Below are 18,910 nucleotides of genomic sequence, written 5' to 3'. Positions count from 1 at the left end.
ATATTTGTTTTATTCTGCGGGTTATAACCCATTACTGTTGTTATTTATTGTTCTGTTCAAGTTATCTCAGATTTGGCAAGTGAGATTGGATCCTCTGGCCTTTAGCCATGCTTGGGTGTGATTTAAAAAGAAAAAAAAAATTTTTTTTTGTGGTAAAATACACTTAACATTTACCATCTTAACTCTTTTTATGCGTACAGCTTAGTGGTGTTAAGCACACTCACACTGTTGTACAACCACCACCCCCGCGCATCCCCAGAACTCTTCCCATCTTGTGAAACTGAAACTCTGTCCCTGCTCCCCAGCCCTTGGCAACCGCCCTCCCCTTTCTGTCTCTAGGGGTTTGACGACTCCAAATACCTCACATGAGTGGAATCGTGGGGCATCTGTGACTGGCTTCTTTCGCTTAGCACAATGCCCCCCAGGATCATCTATGTCGTGGCACACTGTAGAATTTCCTTTATTTTGCAGGGTGAATAGTATTCCACTTCAGGGTGTATATAGTACATTCTGCTTGTTTATTCATCCGTCGATAGACACTTGGGTTGCTTCCACATCTCCGCTTTTGTGAATAATGCTACTGTGAATGTGGGTCTACAGATACCCCTTGGACAGCCCGCTTCCAGTTCTTTTGGGCATATACCTGGAAGTGGAATTGCTGGGACATGTGGTAATTATATTTTTTAATAAAGATTTTATCTATTTATTTGAGAGAGACAGAGCATGAGAGGGGGGAGGGTCAGAGGGAGAGGCAGACTCCCTGCTGAGCGGGGAGCCCGATGCGGGACTCGATCCTGGGATTTCGGGACCATGACCCGAGCCGAAGGCAGACGCTTCACCAACTGCGCCACCCAGGTGCCCCCGGTAATTATATTTTTAACCGTTTGAGGGACCGCTGTACTGTTTTGCACAGTGGCTGCACCCTGTCACCTGGGCCGGTGAGGCGAGCCGGCCCTGAGGAGGGGGCACCGCTGCGGGCGGAGCCCTGGAGGAGGAGGGGCAGCAGTCTTCTCTTGGGGACAGCCCGGCGAGTGTGCGGTCTGGAGCCGCCACCAGCTCACCCGCCCAGCCTCCGGGGAGGCTCGTCACTGCCGGTGGGCGGGCAGTGTTGCCCTGCACAGATGCCAGGCAGTGCCAGGGGTGTCTGTGGGGCAGGGATTTGGAGGAGAGAGGGGTACGGGACATTTGCCTGGTGTCACCTTGCTTGCCCTGGGACTCTGCCCTCGTGTCCTGGTGTGAGGCCTGGTGACCTGGTCCCCTGTGGGGACTGGGGTCCCACGGGGCGCCCGATCCCACATGTTCTCCTCCCCTGAGTGCCCTGCAGCGGCGTCCAGTGACGGCTGGGCCCACTGAGCCTGCCTTTATCCCGGATGTGGTGCTTTTGGTCATTGCCGGCCTTGCTACTCTGGCTCCGCGTCTAGGCTCTTGCAGCCCACAGAGTGGCGCGGGGCCACGTGGGCTGCCGTCCTGGCTCTGGAATTAATGAACATCCCAAGGTTGCTGGTGCGGGAGCCCAGCGCTTCACCCTGGACGACACTCGGCAAGTGAGCGTCTGAAGGCCCGCAGAGCATCCTGGCCACGGCCCAGAGAACCTGGCCCTTATAGCCCCAGCTCTTCCCATAAATAAACCAGACAAGATCCTTCGTCAGATGGCATGGCCTGATTTTTGTTTTGGGAAATCTGGACTCGAAGGGGCAGCAGAGAGCCTCAGGCCCTGGGAGGGCTCCCGGCCCCGGGAGCGGCAGCTGGGCAGGCGGGCAGAGGACGGTCGGCGGTCAGCCTGCCCTGGATACCACGGCAGGTCCCAGAGATCCGAGCAGGAACAGAAGCCAGATGTGAAGGAAACCAGAGTCGGGCAGGATGCCAGACTCTCTGTGCCTATGAGGACGGAGATGTCCAGAAAGGGGCTGGCGGCCCAGGGACCCAGGGAAGGGGCGGCCCGTGGTGAAAAGCGCAAGCCAGGCACAACTTCCACACCTGGGGACCCAGCACGTGGGCGCAGAGGACAGGTCCCCTCCATTCCAAGTCTCACCCTTTCAATCCTTCCTGTGACCTCTGAGAGGAACTGAGGCTTAGGGAGAGGAGGGATGAGCCGGCACTGTACAGCGAGGCCTGCTTTTTCCCCGTCAGGGCTTCTGTGTCTGCTCTACCTCTGAGGGGCACATCCGCCACCGTTCTGAGCATGGTCTAGCATCCCTGCTTCCTGCTGTGGCCTTGACTGGCTCCCCTGCCCCCACCTGACCAGAAGGGAGGTCCAGGCTGAAGCTACCCACTTCCTGTGGGGGCCAGCTGCCTCACAGCTCCCTGGGGAGAAGCCCTGCCACCAAACCAGTCTTCATCCACCAGCCAGGCCACTGGTCCCTTAGTGAGCCTGTGTCTTCCCTCTGGCCAGGTGGACCCTTCTGGAGGAGCAGGACACAGCCTCCTAGACCCCTCGGACTTGGGGCTTCCTCTCTGGAAAGGGTATTGGATCGTACTCCCTGTCTACAATTGCATTCCCTTCCAGCAACTGTGTAGGCTCGGCTTTGGGATTCCCAGGAAATGCTGGGGTGCTGGGGGCACGGGAAGAGCCCCATGGCAGGAGCCCTAGCTAACCTCTGGGGGTAAAACCAGCCTCTCCGCAGGACTGGAGGAGAGATGCCTGCCTGGAGCTGCCCCCAGTGGGGCTCTGGAGTGGGGCTCGTGCTGGTCCCAAGAGGGGATCTGGAAGGCGGGGTCCTCCCCCCGTTCCTCTTGCGCTGGCTGTGCAGCATTCCCATCCCCCTGGGCTTTACACTCACTGCTATGTGTCACAGGGGCTAGAAGGTCCACTCTAGGAAGGGGAGCATTGGGAGCCCCACGTGGCCAGCCTTGGGCATGCCCCGACTTTGCTGGAGTCCTATCTTTCTCCTTACCTGAATCAGGGGGTGATCTGTGCAGGTGACTCCCCTCCTTCCTGCTCTCTGGAGTGCTCCCTGAGCAGCAGCCCCACTCAGCTCTGTCACTTCAGGACCCGGGACCACCCAGAACCCCTGCCAACATCTGGGTGACATTGGAGCATGGAGGCTGTTCCGGGCTGAATTGTGTCCCCACCCCTTATTCATATATCAAAGTCCTAGCCTCCCAGGAACCTCAGAGTGTGACTGCTTTTGGAGATAGCGTTTTTCCAGAGATTGATTAAGTTAAAATGAGGTAACATGGGGTTCAATGTGACTGGCATCCTTGTAAGAAGAGGAAATTTGGACAGAGACACACACAAAGGAGTGACCATGTGAGGACACCAGGAAAAAGTGGCCAAGGAGAGGAGGTCTCAGAAGAAACCAGCCCTGCTAACGCCTTAATCTTGGGCTTCCAGCCTCCAGGACTGTGAGAAGTACATTTCTGTTGCTGAAGCAGCCCAGACTGTGGTACGTAGTTGTGGCAGCCTGAGCAGACTGAGACAGAGGTGCTGGAGGTGGCATTGGCCCTGCTGTCTTGAGGGAAGATGCGTTGGCAGCTTCTTCTCAGAGCATTGAGTTGACAGATGCAGAGTGAGCCTGGGTGAATGCTGAGGAATGGTCCTGGGGTCATGAGGCCCATGGGTCCCGCAGCAGGACTCTGTGGGCTTTGCTCACCAGGGTGAGTCTTCTGGCAGTCTGGGATGGCTGGGTGGCAGTGTCTGTGGGGCCTGGGGTTCTGTGGGTGCACATGGCTGGTGACACCTTGGCCCAAGGTCCCTGCCACCAGTTAACATATTGGGGTGTTAGCCCCCTCACAACGACCCTCAGCACCCCAAATAACACACACTTAGGAAGAAAGCATACGTTGGTGCTGCTAGACAAGCACCCCTGCCCCCCAGTGCCTTGACCCGCCGTGCTGGTTCTGTCAGGACCAAGCTGGGGGTGGAAGCGCTCAGAAGTGCTGGCCCCCAGCCGAGTCAGAGGCCGGGAGGAAGGGTGAGTGTGCCTCGCCTTCGAGGAGGCAGGGAGGCCTGATGTGACAGTAGGGCAAAGATGTTGATTCCAGCTGGTGTGTGTGCTGTGTGGACTGGGCTGCCCCAGGGCCAATGCCAGCTGAGGGAAGGGGCTGTCAGCAGGACCTTGAACAAGGAATTTGGACCTTATTCTGTGAGCTGTCCTCCACCTCATGTCTCAAGGCCACAATCTGCTGGGGCCCAGCTGGTGAGATATGGAAACTCAGAAAGAAAAATTCCACTTTTTGATATTCTGGCAAATGTTCCTGCAGCAAGAGTCATTTTTCTTTTTTAGTGGAGAGCGCCTTGTTACTTATGTGAGTGTTAATTTGTGACTGGGGACATTCCCCGACGCAGTCTTTGTGCTGAACGAGACCTGGGAAATGTCAGCTGGAGTGTCTGTCAGTTCTTGTGGTAGATGGGCAGGCCCGTCATGGTCCCAGGGTCTGAGCCTGACCCACTGACCCCGCTGCCCTGGCCAGACTGGCAGGCTGGTTCCATTTCCTGGAGGCCCTCTCTGGCGCTGATGTACTCAGAGGCCAGGTATGGGACAGTCTGGACTCTCATAGGCTGGACAGGCCGGCTCCCATGGGAGCCACCCCGGTGCTGCCTCATTGGTGGGAAGACCGCCTGCACTGGCTTCCTAGAGGCACTCTTGCCGGCATCTTGTCTATCCTGTTTTACTCCCTTATCTTCCTCTTCCTGCTCCCACTCCTTCCCTCCTCCTTCCTTTGAACCCATTGATAGAAGTCCTTCATAAACATCTCAAAAAATACAGAATATACTAATAGGAAAGCAGAGCCCACCCCAAACTTTAACACTGTTAACTCTTTGTCACACATATTTCCAGACCCTTCTCATTTCACGTTAATGGTAACGACAATAACTGGCTAGTGTGCGAGGCACCGTGCTGAGCACTGTATCTCCTTTAACCCTCACACCAGGTGTGCAAATACCGTTACCCTCATTTTGCAGGAGCAACACTGAAGCTCGGAGTCCACACAGTTAGCCAGCACCGAGGTCAGCATTGGGAATTGAAGCAGAGTAACTTGGGGGCCATGCCCTGCTTCGTCAGGCTCAGCTAACATTTAGCACAGAGATATACATGACTCTACGTGAGAGCATCATACTGGCACTGTGCCTGCCTTTCTTCGTCAACAATGCATCACGGATGTGTTTGTTCTTTAAGCGGTAGAAAGTCTCCTCTGCGAAACTCTAGACCTAGCATAAATTTGTAAAATCTGTAGCTTTTTTGCAAGTCAGAGAGATTTTTGGAAGCAATCCGACCATTTACGTTTATTGTCATAACAGATATGTTTGTTGTACTTCAGTCATCTTATTTGCATTTTCTGTTTTTCTGTTCTTGTGTTGTTTTTCTAGTCTTACGTATTTACTGTATGATCTAATCTTTCATTTCCAGGAATTTGGAGGGTATATATTAGTTTTATAGGTTGTGGCTTTTACAACTTCAAATAGGATTCTTAAACTAGTATTTATCAACTTCAGCAGCTTATCAGTAACTGTTGATTTCCCTATGGAAGATTGAGAAATTAATTGCAATTAAACTACTTCTTTCGTCCCTCCTGTGCCCTCTTTCACTTTTATTGACTTGTTTGACCGTTTTTGCCCCAACTTATTAAAGTTGAATTAGGAATTATTTTTATGTTGCACAGCTTTCCTTTCCAGAATGTACGGTAAACAACATCTGGTCTGTAATCATAATTATCGCAGTGGAATGGATGCAGAGGCCAGTTCTGGTAGTTTCAATCTGTGATTTTCCCATTTGTGGGAACTTGATTTTGAAATCAAGCCTGGGTTGCATAAAGCAGCAGGCGAGGAATGATGGGGGAGGGGTGTAAAGCACAGCCGAGACAGATGCCATGGAGAGGACTCTGTCCAGCAGCAGAGGTGGGGCACAGTGTCTCTATGTCCCCTGCTCCTGGAGGCTCTGACTTGCTCAAGGTCACACACCTGGTTAGTTTGCCGACTTCGGGCTCCCATCCCAACCTCTTGGTGTCTAAGGCAGTGTTCTCTCTAGGCCATTGTTCCCTAAGCATTAGGAAAAGAGATGGATTAATGTGGCCTGAAACAAGACATTGAAAAAACACTGGACCCTATCAAAATCCCAGCTGGCTTCTTTTTTTTTTTTAAAGATTTATTTATTTATTTGAGAGAGAGAGAATGAGAGACAGAGAGCATGAGAGGGAGGAGGGTCAGAGGGAGAAGCAGACTCCCCGCCGAGCAGGGAGCCCGATGCGGGACTCGATCCCGGGACTCCAGGATCATGACCTGAGCCGAAAGCAGTCGCTTAACCAACTGAGCCACCCAGGCGCCCCCCCAGCTGGCTTCTTGGCAGAAATTGACAAGGTGATCCCTAAAGTTCATATGGAAATATAAGAGACCCAGAATAGTCAAAACAACATTGAAAAAGAACAGAGTTAGAGGACTCAACACTTTCTTATTTCTAAACTTACCACACAACTACAGTAATCAAGACTGTGTGGTGCTGGCAGAGGGGATAGATGTACAGATCAATGAAGCAGAACTGAGGACCCAGAAATAAATCCTCACATTGATTTTTGACAAGGGTGCCAAGACAATTCAATGGAGGAAAAAATAATCTCATCGACAAATGGTGCTGAGACAATTGGACATCCACATGCAAAAGAATGAATTTGGACTTCTGCCTCATACCCTCTAAAAGAATAACTCAAAATGGATTGTAGATGTAAAGATAAGAGCTAAACCTCTTGACAAATAGAGGAGTAGGTCTTCATTCTTTTGGGTTAGGCAAAACCTTAGAACAGTAAAAGCACAAACAACAAAAGAAAAGTAAGTTAGGAACGTCCTTTATAACTTCAAAGAACGCCATCAAGAAAATGAAAAGACAACTTACAAATTGAGGTGGAAATGTTTGCAAATCCAATAGGGACTTGTATCTAGAATATGTGAAGAACTCTTACTAGTCAATGAAAAAATGAAAATAACCCCATTGCAAAATGCGCAGTGGGTCTGAGTGGCCATTTCTCCACAGAAGAGAAACAAATGGCCAATAAGCGGATTCATCACATCTGCTGTCATCAGGGAAATTCAAATCAGAACCCCGGTGGGATGCCACTCCACGCACTCAAGGATGGCTAGAAGAAACAAGATCGGTGATAACAAGTGTTGGATGAGGAGGTGGAGAAGTCGAAATACTGCTGCTTCCTCGCTCCCCACTGGTGGGGATGTAAAATGGTGCAGCTGCTTCGGGAAACAGTGTGGCATGGGGTTACCCTAGGACCTAGCTGTTCCACTTCTAGGTATATCCTCATGAGAAACGAGAACCTTTGTCCACACACAAAACTTGCGCACAAATGTTCAAAGGAGCACGATTCACAAGAGCCAAAAAGTTGAAAGAACGCAAAGGTCTATCAACCAGCGAATGGATAAATAAAATGTGGCACATCTGTACAATGGAATATTAGTTGATAATAAGACGGGAATTTAAGTATCGACGTATTTTACAGCATGGGAATCTTGAAAACATGGTGTTAGGTGAATGAAGGCAGCCACAGAAGATCACATACTGTATGATTCTGTTTATAGGAAATGTCCAGAATAAGCAAATCCATAGAGACAGAAAACAGATCAGTGGTTTCCAGGGGCTGGCTTGTGCGTGTGTGGGGGAGATGCTGGGGGAATATGGGAGTGACTGCTAATGTATATGAGGTTTTTTTCGGGGGGGGTGATAAAAATGTTCTAAAATTGATTGTGGTGATGGTTGAATTATACACTGTATAAGTGGGTGAATTGTATGATATGTGAATTATAGCTCAGTAAAGCTGTTATGTATTAAAAAAGCACAAGTCTCATAGTGAGAAAGTTATTCCTCTCTCAATTCTATTTTAAACTTTCAGATTGAGTCAAAGGGAGTCTCAGTTTGATGCTAACAGGTCTCTAATGCCTCTTCAATTTTTTTGTAACAGAGAGAGATTGGGATTCAGGCTCAGAGTCTTAGCCTACAGGAATATCCAGCTAGAATTTAACAAAACTGGGTAAGGCAGGAGTTGTGATGGTGGTGAAGAGAATGTAGGAGTTTGGTGTCCCCTCCCCACTGGATCTCCTGTGGGCCAGTGTTGGGGGACAGGCCTATGTTCCCAAGCCTGCCCTGCCCCACTGGGAGATCTGATCTAGCAGTGTAACTTCCTTGAGCCTTAGGCCTTAAGAGTCCCCCCCCTGGAAATGGAGTGTCCCTCTTATAGAATTTTAGGGAGGGTTGAAATGGCATCATATTTGAAGACCTCTGTAGAACACCTGGTGTACAGTGGGGACTCAAGCCCAGGTCCCACCACGCCCCTTAGGAATGAAGGGCCGAGGCTTGCCACATTGAGGCACAGAGTGGGGATCCCATGCAAGGAGCGGGGCATATGGGGGTCTGCTCAGGGATGGAGAGTGAGCTACTGTGGCCCCCAGGGAGGCTGTGGCCTTTCTTTTGTAGGCAGAGGCAATGATCCAGGGAAGGAGAGGGTTTCCTGCTCTTAGTTGTTTGTTTGGGGTCTTTCTACTGGAGCTCTCCAGGTCCTATTGGAATTATGGAAAGATGAGGCCGGGTATTGAGCTTGGCATTGGGGGCACATGTCTGTTGGGACTTCCTGGTTTTGAGCACTGGAAACCAACCTTGGGTAGCTTTGGACAAAAGAGGGATTTTCTGGAGCAAAGTTATCTTGAGGGGCCTGAAACCAGGCCCAAGAAAGGGCAGGGCCTGCCGGGTGAACTTACCGAAGCTCTGTGGTATGCAGGCTCAGGGCTGTGGCACTCAGTGACCTGTCTGCAGTCACCTGGCTCGGGAAAACATAAGGCCTAGCTCCGGCGGCAGCCTCCCCTCCAAGCTGGGAGGACAAGCTCTAGCCTGCACACCGGGGGGAGGGAGGGGTGTGGAGGGCACATGGCAAGGGCCACATGGGGCCAACCAAATGAGGCAGAGAGCAGGGGAGGCAGGGACTCTGCCCCGAGGGCGTCCACAGACAGACTCCTCCAGAAGGGGATGTTCTGGAAGATGCAGAGCAATAGCGCATGGAGACGCGGGGGAGAGGACAGGAGTTTCCACAGGCTTGCTCTCACTTCCTGGCGGCCAGTGCCCCCACAGATGGCTGGTGCTCCTTGTCGAAAAGTGGAAAAATGAGGATGTAAAACATCCTCTGTGGGGCTGAACTGTGAAGGAGCCCCTGCTGGTTGGCTTGAATCCCATGGGGCTTTAGTTCTCACGCCTGTGATGTGTGGCAGTTGGGGTCCAGCGCCCCCCATAAAGCTTCCAGGGCCGCCCTTGTCTTCCCCAGGTGGCTGGGAGGGGAAGGACGCCCCGGAGGTGGCTGATCCCATTTTGGTAACGCACCTGCTAGACCATCATTACGAAAAGGGAGGAGAGAGGAAGGGACATGGTTCTGTCGGAGCTAAAAGAGCTCCAGGAATGGAAATCTTACCACATGCCAGCATTTTGGGGGACTCCTGTGGCAAGTGCACGTGTGTGTGTGTTTCCGAGCAGAGACGAGTTTTGGGTGACAGCAAGCTAATGCAGATGTGTGCTGCCTTGTCCCCCGTCAGAGTCTGGATCCTTCTGTGTTTGGACCAGCTTCTTTCTTTTTTTTCTATTCTCAGTCGTCACCGCTGCAACCTTGACGGGCCCCGACAGTCTTGGTACGGGAGGTTCCAAGAATGACAAGGTTGAGCGACAGCCTTGGTCCCCGTCGCGCGTACGTGGGATCCTAGTGCATGTTCCCCTGCGGCTCCCACTACAGGAGCCGGTGAAAACAGTGACCCGGGCGCCTTGTGGATGGGGACAGGAGGCACACTTGCTTTCCAGGGAGACCCTGGTTCCCAGAATGTCGGTGTTTTGAACACTTTAAAATTCAGAGTGACAGAGGATGTCTGTTAAGCCTTTAGATTCTCATAAATTGTTTTAACTCTTCGTTTTCCTTTCTAGTGACTACTTTGTCATAAACCAAACAGCAAAGGAACAGAGCCTAGAAGGAAGGAGTAGGGCAGGCATCTAATAATTCACCAAGTTCTGAGAACTAGTGAGCTGATCTGATGACAAAAGAGCCACCAGGTTCCAGGCCCCTGCAGCAGCACCTGCGGGCCGGGGATGGAGTCCTTCCTGTGAGCCTCCCTCCTGGCTGGGTTGGGAAGACAGTCACAGAGTTCAAGAGCAGAGAGGGTTTGGGGTAAGAGCCAGCATCGGGGTCCAGGGACACCAGGCTGGACAGACACAGGTGGGCTCCTGTGGAGTGCCCTTCAGACCAGCGTGCTTCAGGGAATTCTTTCATATTTATTAAATGGGGGAGAGGAAGCAGATTCTTATTAACAAAAATTACATGTAGAAACAGATAAACTTGCCACTGGCAGCAGGAAAAACTCCTCAAAACAGAGCCCACGTTGCGTATCTTGTTCTCTTTGTCAATTTTCTTTTGCAGATTTTGAGACCGATCATCCCTGGGATGCACACTAAGATGCTTGAAAATCAGGCAATGACACGAACCCCACTTTCTTTCTGGAGAGCCCCTCAGCAGGCTTATTCTGGTGGGTGGTCTGGAGGGGTGAGCCAATGCCAGTCTCAGGTGGTCATCCACGGGCCCTGGGCCGGCAGTGCTGGTCTCGAGGTGGGCAGCCTGTGCGGTCTCCCATGGTCAGCCTCTGGACTCAGTGTGGTCAGCCACTGGTCTTGGGGCAGGGGCCACCCATGGTCATCAGTGTGACATCCATGTGTGTGCATTCCCCCATACCTGAGAGAGAGGGGTTGATGCTGGCGAGCAGTGTCTGCCCTGTCCATTTGTGAGTACTGTCAGTTAGAGGTCTCTGGTTTCACGAGGAAATCTGAGTAACCTGGCATCATACTGCAGATTGATCTCAGTGAGCTCTAGTGCCCTTCAGATGGGCATTTGGGAGGGTCCCTGCCAGGCAGCTGGGCCAACTGGGGCCCTGGTTTCCTGACTCTGGCAAGGCCCAGGACAGCATCCAATAGATTCAGTGCCCTTGGGTCAGCCCACCTAGAGGCCAGCCAGGGAGGAGAGCCTGACCGCTGGCATGGAGGGAGACCTCTAACTGTCCTGGGATCTCTGAGGCCAGAGAGGGCTGCTCCTCACCAGATTGAGTTCTGGGTCATGGTTACATTGGGTCCCTCTGGAATAACCCCAGGGCTGTAGGCCTGTGACATAGATGGCCCCCCGCCTGGGGTGCAAGGGTCCCTCCAGATGATGGGGTTGCCCTGCTGTTTGCTGATGTCCCACTGTCCTGCCCTAATTGCCATAGCAGGCCTGGTCTGGCCCAGGGGCCCACTCAGGAGATGCTCCTTCCACCTGGGACCAGGGTCTGATTCCTAGACCCTGTGTGTCCCCGGCAGGCCTCCCCACCCCTCGGTCTGTTTTTTCATTTGGAGAGCAAGCAGGTGGATGACATCATGTGGCTTGCCCTTGTTCTGTGGCCCAGGCTGCATGTGCTCCTGCAGCAGCCATGTGAGGGGGAGGGATGACCAACTCCATTTATAGGCCCAGGAAGCCTTAGCACCTTGGCTGAGGTCACCTGGCCAGACAGAAACAGTGCTGGGAACCCAGAACGCCGCAGTCTGTTCCCACATGGACTCGAATGGGTTCTATTAATAAGATGGGTTTGAGACACCAGTCTGCCCCCAAACCACAAACATGGGAGATGTCAGCGGCACTAGAGAGGAAGTAACTGTTGCTGTTGTCCACCCTCACCCACATGGCGGTGGAAGGGGATTGGCCCAGGGTGTCCCAGCCCTTCCTGTCTGTGTCTCAGAGGACATGTGCCATTGTTTGGGGGTCATTTATTCACTCATCTGCAAGCACTTGCTCACTCCCCGCCTGGCCTGGCAGGACCCTGTGATCTAGGCATGAATCAGAGTGTGGGGGCCTGCAGAGTTCCCATGGGCCTGACCGCCCCTCTCCCCTCCCACAGACTGGTGACCTTGGCGCCCCCGTCTTGGCCCCCATAGCTCTGGCTCCTACCCTTCCTCTGTATTTTGGACCCCTTCCCTGGAAGTCCAAGATGCTGCAAACCCATGTTTTCATGGGGGCTGCCGCTCCTGCTTCTCTCATCCTGTGCCCCTCAGAGAATGGCCACCCCCTTCCTCCCACTGCCCGCTGGGACCCTTTTTAGTTTCCTGTAGCTGATGTAACACATTACTGAAAACAAGAGAAGCTTATTCTCTCACAGGTCTGGAGGCCAACGTCAAGGTGTTGGCAGGGCTGTGCTCTTTCTGGAGGCTCGTGAGGAGAACCTGAGGGAACTCTTGGCCAGTTTAGCTGGTGTGTCAGATGGGCAACAGGAACTGCCAACTTCTCCGATGTTTTGAGAGAATTTGAAAATCTGGTCGTTTATGAGAAATCCTCTGGTTCTTAAGTTGGAGCAACTAATTTAAGCTTTTAAAAGGCCCTGAGTGAGGTCACCAAGTTGGCAGAGTAGGGGACTCAGCCTCCATCCCCCAACAAAGATGAATAATTAGGCAGCTATCCATAAACAACATCTCTGAGAGAACTCTGGAGTCCACTTAAGAAACTTCAGTGACACAGTAGAACAAAAACCCTGAGAAAAACGGTGCAAGACGAGAAGGAAGGCAGCTCCATGTTGTTTACATCATTCCGTCCCCCAGGCCAGCACTGCTCAGTGCCAAGAGGGAACTCCACAGCATGAACGAGTTTCCCACACGGGGAAAGAGAGAGTGGGGTGAGCAAGCAGCTTCCCCAGCCTCTCTGGCAATGAACAGAGGACCCAGTCCATGTCACCCCATCCAGTGAAGCTGAGATATCTAGAGACAGCTAGGAACTAGAAGGGCAGGGGTTACCAGCGTGAGGGGTGACCATGGTTCCCAGTCGTCTGCTGCGCAGGGGACACGAGCAGCTTTTGCTGCTGAGAAAACCAGTGGCCAGCACAGCTGCTGTGGACCCCTGCAGATTTTCCCACTGAGTTTTCACCCCACAGGCTTTCACGTTCACAGAAGCTAGCTGCTTGAGTCCCTCCAGCTCCCTCCTCCCATCCCCTTAAGCATGGGATCTGCATCAGCAGCCTGCCCGGGCCGCTGTGGCTGCACGAGTGAAAACGCCAGCCTAGGCCCTCTGGATGACTCCCCACGGCCATGTACACACAGCGTAGCCCCCAGCTGGGCACATGCATGCCACTGACCTGACTCCGTGTCATCAACCTCCACTGCCACGTGTGCCCCCATGGTGTGACCCTGCAGCCATGGGAATGCACACTGGCAGCCAGGTCATTGGTAACTGCTAATGTGACTGTAGTTGGCTCTGGTTCTTGCTGTTGGTCCTGGCGCTTGTCACGTGTATGTCTGCAACCAGACCCTGCCACTACACAGGCACCTGCAGCTGGTCCCCACAGCTGAGTGTGTGCATACCAGCCAGCTCTGGCCACCACCACTGCCTGCCCTGATCTCTAGCCGCTGGACCTGGAGGTGCCACTGAAGACCCCAAGAGTGCTTGTAGCCATTGCAGACCCCTGCAGTGCTCACCAAAGACTATGCAGCTGTCAATGTCGTGGATCCTAGCAGCCTAAGCCAAGGAGACATCGTGTCCTTCCTACCCACCCTGCCTTCCCCTGGACCCAGAGCCACCACACACGCCTGCAGTTGGTGCCCTGCTTTTGCCCACTAGATCTGGGGTCACAGCATGACCCAGTGTGCTCCCACCTGCAGGTGAAGGTCAGTTCATAAAGTCTGAAAATGCACAGAAACCTGTGCAAGGCTACAGGGATTATGAAGAATCAGAAAAATGTGACACCATCAAAGGAACACAGTAGACTCCCAGTAACTGATCTCAAAGGAAGGGAGATACATGAATTGCCTAATAAAGAATTCAAAATAATTCTTCCAAAGTTGCTCCGAGAGCTCTAAGAGAGCGCAGATAAACAATTTAACAAAACCCAGGAAAACAATACAATAACAAAATGAAAAATTGAACAAAGAGATGAAAACTTAACAAGAACCAAACAGAAATATTGGAGCTTAAAAATACAGTGATGGAAGTGAAGAATTCAATAGAGAGCATCAACAGCAGACTGGACTGTGTAGAAGAGACACTCAGTGAGCTAGAAGGCAGGTCATTTGAAATTATCCAGTCAGAGGAACAAGAGAATGAAAAGGAACAAGGAAAGCCTGTGGGGCTTAGGAGACACCATTAAGAGAAACAATCTATGCATTATTGGGGTCCCAGAAGGAGAAGAGAGGAGAAAGGGGCAGAGTTCATTTAAAGAAATAATGGCTGAGAACTTCCCAAACCTGAAGAGAGATTTGGACATCCAAGCTCATGAAAATATCACCCCCAAATTTCAATCTAAAAGATCTCCGGGGAGCCTGGGTGGCTCAGTCGGTTAAGCGTCTGCCTTCAGCTCAGGTCATGATCCCAGGGAGCTGGGATCAAGTCCTGCATCAGGCTTCCTGCTCAGCAGGGGGTCTACTTCTCTGTCTCTTACTCTCCCTCTGCCCCTCCCCACTGCTCATTCTTTCTCTCTCTCAAGTAAATAAATAAAATCTTCAAAAAAAATTTAAAAGCTCTTCTCCAAGACACATTATAATAAAACTGTCTAAAATCAAAGACAAAGAGATCCTTATAAAAGCAGCAAGAGAAAAAATTTCTCTCCTACAAGAGAATCCCCATAAAGCTCTCAGTGGATTTCTCAGCAGACATTTTGCTGGCCAAGAGAAACCGGGAGGATATATTCAGAGTGCTGAAAGAAAAAAAATAAACCCAAACAAACAACTACCAACAGAGAATACTTTATCTTGCAAAGTTGTCCTTCAGAAATGAAGGCACGATAAAGACTTTACCAGCCAAACAAAAGCTGAGGAGAGCTCATCACACTAGACCCACAAGAAATGATAAGAGTTCTTCAGGCTGAAAGAAGAGGGTGCTAGTTAGTAACATAAGAACACGTGAAGGGGCGCCTGGGTGGTTCAGTCAGTTAAGCATCTGTCTTCGGCTCAGGTCATGATCCCAGGGTCCTGGGATTGAGCCCCGCATCAGGCTCCCTGCTCAGTGGGGAGTCTGCTTCTGCCTCCCTCTGTGTGCGTGCTCTTGCTCTCTTGCTCTCTCGTTCTTTCGCTCTCTCTCAAAAGACTGAAATCATACCAAGTAACTTTTCTGATTACAGTGGTATGAAACTAGAAATCAACAACAGGAGGAAAACTGGAAAATTCACAAATACGTGGAAATTAAACAACATATTCTTGAACAACCAGTGGGTCAGAGAAGAAATCGAAAGGGAAATTGGGAAAATACCTTGAAACAAAAATGGAAACACAGCATACCAGAACTTCTGTGATACTGCAAAAGCAGTTCTAAGAAGGAAGTGTATAGTGATAAATACCTACAATAAAAAAGAAAGATTTCAAATAAACAACCTAACTTTATACCTCAAGGAACTTGGAAAAGAAGAACAAACTAAGCCCAGAGTTAGCTGAAGGAAGGAGAAAACAAAGATCATGGCAGAAATGAATGAAATAGAGAACAGAAAAACAATAAAAAGAATCAACAAAGCCAAGTAAACTTAAGATGTAAATAAAATTTAAAAAAACATTACAACTGACATCACAGAAATATAAAGGATCATAAGAGAATAGTATACAACAGATTGGACAACCTGGAATAAATGATAAATTTCTAGAAACATACAACCCACCAAGACTGAATCAGGAAGAAATAGAAAGTCTAAACAGATCAATAATGAGTAAGGAGATTGAGCTAGTAATCAAAAATATTTCCAAACAAAGAAAAGCCCTGGCGTAGATGATTTCACAGGTGAATTCTACCAAACATTTCAAGAAGAAATTAATGCCAATCTTTCTCAAACTCTTCCAAAAAATCCAAGAGGAAGGAATACTCCCAAACTCATTTTATGAGGCCAGCATTGGAAACTACAGGCCAAGATCCCAGGTGAATGTAGATGCAAAAATTCCCAACAAGCTACTAGCAAACCAAATTCAACAGCACATTGAAAGGATCATGCATATGATCAAGTAGGATTCATCCCTGGGATGCAGGGTTGTTGCAACATATGCAAATCAATAAATGTGATACATCACCTTAACAGAATGAAAAATAAAATTCAGAGGATCATTTCAATAGATGCAGAAGAAACATTTGGCAAAATTCAACCTCCTTTCGTGATAAAACTCTCAACAAATTGGTTATAGAAGGAACATAGCTCAACATAATAAAGGTTGTATGTGACAAGCCTGCAGCTGTCATCATGCTGAATAGTGAAGGGTTAAAAGCTTTCCTGCTAAGATCACGAGCAAGACAAGGGTGCTCACTCTCACTAGTTGTATTCAACTTAGTATTGGAATTTCTTCTTCTTTTTTTAAAGTTTATTTATTTATTTTTTTTAGTAATCCCTACACCCAATGTGGGGTTTGAACTTAAATAAGACCCCAAGATCGAGAGGCGCACGCTCTTCTGACTGAGCCAGCCGGGTGTCCCAGTCCTGGAACTTCTAACCAGAACAGTCAGGCAAGATAAAGAAAAGGCCCCAAATAGGAAAGGAAGAAATAAAATTGTTCATGTTTTCTGGTTACGTGATCTTATGTATATAGAAAATCCTAAAGACTTACCAAAAACTGTTAGAATTAATAACCAAATTTATTAAAGTTTCCAGATACAAGAATCAACATACAAAAATCAATTAAATTTCTATACACTAACAATGAACTATCTGAAAAAGAAAGAAAACAGTTTCATTTATAATAGCATCTAAAATGTTAAAAGTATTAGGAATAAATTTACCCAAGGAAGTGAAAGATCTATACACCAAAAAAAAAAAAAAAAAGAAAGAAAGAAATTAAAGAAGACACAAATAAATGGAAAGATATACTGTGTTCATGGATCAGAAGAGTTAATAATGTTAAAATGTCTGAACTACTCAGAGCCATCTATAGATTCAGTGAAATGTTATTAAAATTCCAAATTCCAATTCAAAACCAACCCTAAAATTTGCATGGAACCACCAAAGACCCCAAATAGTCAAAGCCATCTTAAGAAAGAACAAAGGTGGAGACATCATTCTTTTTGATTTCGAACTAGATCTCAAAGCTACAGTAACCAAAATAGTATGGTATTGACACATAGACCAATAGAACATGATTGAGAGCGTAGAAATAATCCCACACATACACAGTCAGTTTATATTTCACTGGGAAGCCAAGAATACTCAATGGGGAAAGAATCTTTCAATAAATGTTGTTGGGCAAACTGGATGGTCACATGCCAAAGAATGAAACAAGACCCCAGTCCTATACCACTCACAAAAGTTAACCCTAAGTGGATTAAAGACTTCAGTGTAAGACCCAAAACCTTAAAAATAGAAGAAAATATAGGGAAAAAGCTCCTTGGCATTGGTCTCGGCAATGGTTTTTTGAATATGACATTGATAGCATAAGCAACCAAAGCAAAAATCAGTAAGTGGGACTACATCCAACTAAAAAGCTTGTGCACCGCAAAGGAAACCATCAACAAAATGAAAAGGCAACCTATGGAATGGGAGAACATATTGCAAACCATATATCAGTTAGGCTAATATCCAAAATGCACAAGGAAGTTCTACAACTCAAAGCGGAAGAAAAATAATCTGATTAAAATGGGCCAAGAGCCTGAATTAGACATTTTTTCAAAGAAGACGTACAGAGGATCAATAAATACATAAAAGGTGCTCAACATCAGGGAAATGCAAATCAAAACCAACCATATCATCTCACATCTGTTAGAATGATTATGAAAAATGCAATATAACAAGTGTTGGCAAGGATGTAGAGATCAGGAACCCTCGCGCACTGTTGGTGGGAATGTGGATTGGTTCTTCAGTATGTCACATATGTCACTAAGGAGGTTCTTCAAAAAATTAAAAATAGCACTACCCTATGATCCAGCTGTCCCATTTCTGTGTATATATCCAAAGGAAATGCAAACTGAATATTGAAGAGATATCTGCACTCCTGTACTCATTACAGCGTTATTCACAGTAGGCATGAAAGCAACCTAAATGTCCATCTGTAGATGACAAATTGATAAATGTGGTTCATATATACAATGGAATATTACTCAGCCTTTATAAAGAAGGAAGGAGATCCTGCCATTTGGGACAGCATGGATGAAACTGGAGGATATTATACTAAGTGAGGTAAGCTAGCCACAAGAAGACAAATGTAGAATCTAAAATACTCAAACTCAGGGCGCCTGTGTGGCTCAGTCCGTTAAGCCTTTGACTCTTGATTTCAGCTCAGGTCATGATCTCAGGGTCATGGGATTGAACCCCTTGTAGGGCTCCCCGCTCAGTGGGGAGTCTGCTTGGATTCTCTCTCTCCCTCTGCCCCTCCCCCTCCATGTGCTCTCTCTCTTTCTCTCTCTCAAATAAATAAATAAATCTTTTAAAAGATACTCAAACTCATAGCAGGTGGAGAATAGCATGGTGGTTGCCAGGGGCTGGGAGGAGGGGAGAATGGGAGGTAATGGTCAAAGGGTACAAAATTTCAGTTCTGCAAGGTAAGTTTTGGAGATCTGTTGCACAGCACAGTGCCTATAGCTAACAGTATTCTATCATATACTTAAACTTTGCTAAGAGGGTCGATATTATCCGAAGTGTTCTGACCAGGAAAAAATGATGATAAAGGGGCTAAGAGGATACTTTGAAAGGTGGATATGTTTATGCCCTTGACAGTGGTGGTGATTTCATGAGTGCGTACTCATTCCCAAACTCATCGAGTTGCATACATTAACTACGCACATCTTTTTACATGCCAATCATATCTCAATAAAATGGTTAAAAACCCCCGAAAAACCCCGAGTGGGTCATAAATGTGTGATTTCAAGGAAATACATCTGCAGGTCGACACAGTGAGGGCCCCCAGTGTGAGACCATCGGTTTATGGATAATAGATGGAAAATCAAAAGCATGGGAGCTAGATACGGCAGTGATGGCTGGAGG

General features: G+C 48.7%; 1 protein-coding gene across 1 annotated transcript in view; it reads left to right on the top strand.

Annotated features, from left to right (window-relative positions):
* ADAMTS2 (ADAM metallopeptidase with thrombospondin type 1 motif 2) overlaps positions 1-18,910 on the top strand; it is a 224,132-nt gene that overhangs the window by 54,244 nt on the left and 150,978 nt on the right. The gene's annotated exons all lie outside the window — the stretch shown is intronic.

Source organism: Neomonachus schauinslandi, chromosome 7 (assembly GCF_002201575.2).
Source record: "Neomonachus schauinslandi chromosome 7, ASM220157v2, whole genome shotgun sequence".
Lineage (NCBI taxonomy): Eukaryota > Metazoa > Chordata > Mammalia > Carnivora > Phocidae > Neomonachus > Neomonachus schauinslandi.
Note: the sequence above shows the minus strand (reverse complement) of the source record. Positions and strands in the feature narration are given on the sequence as shown.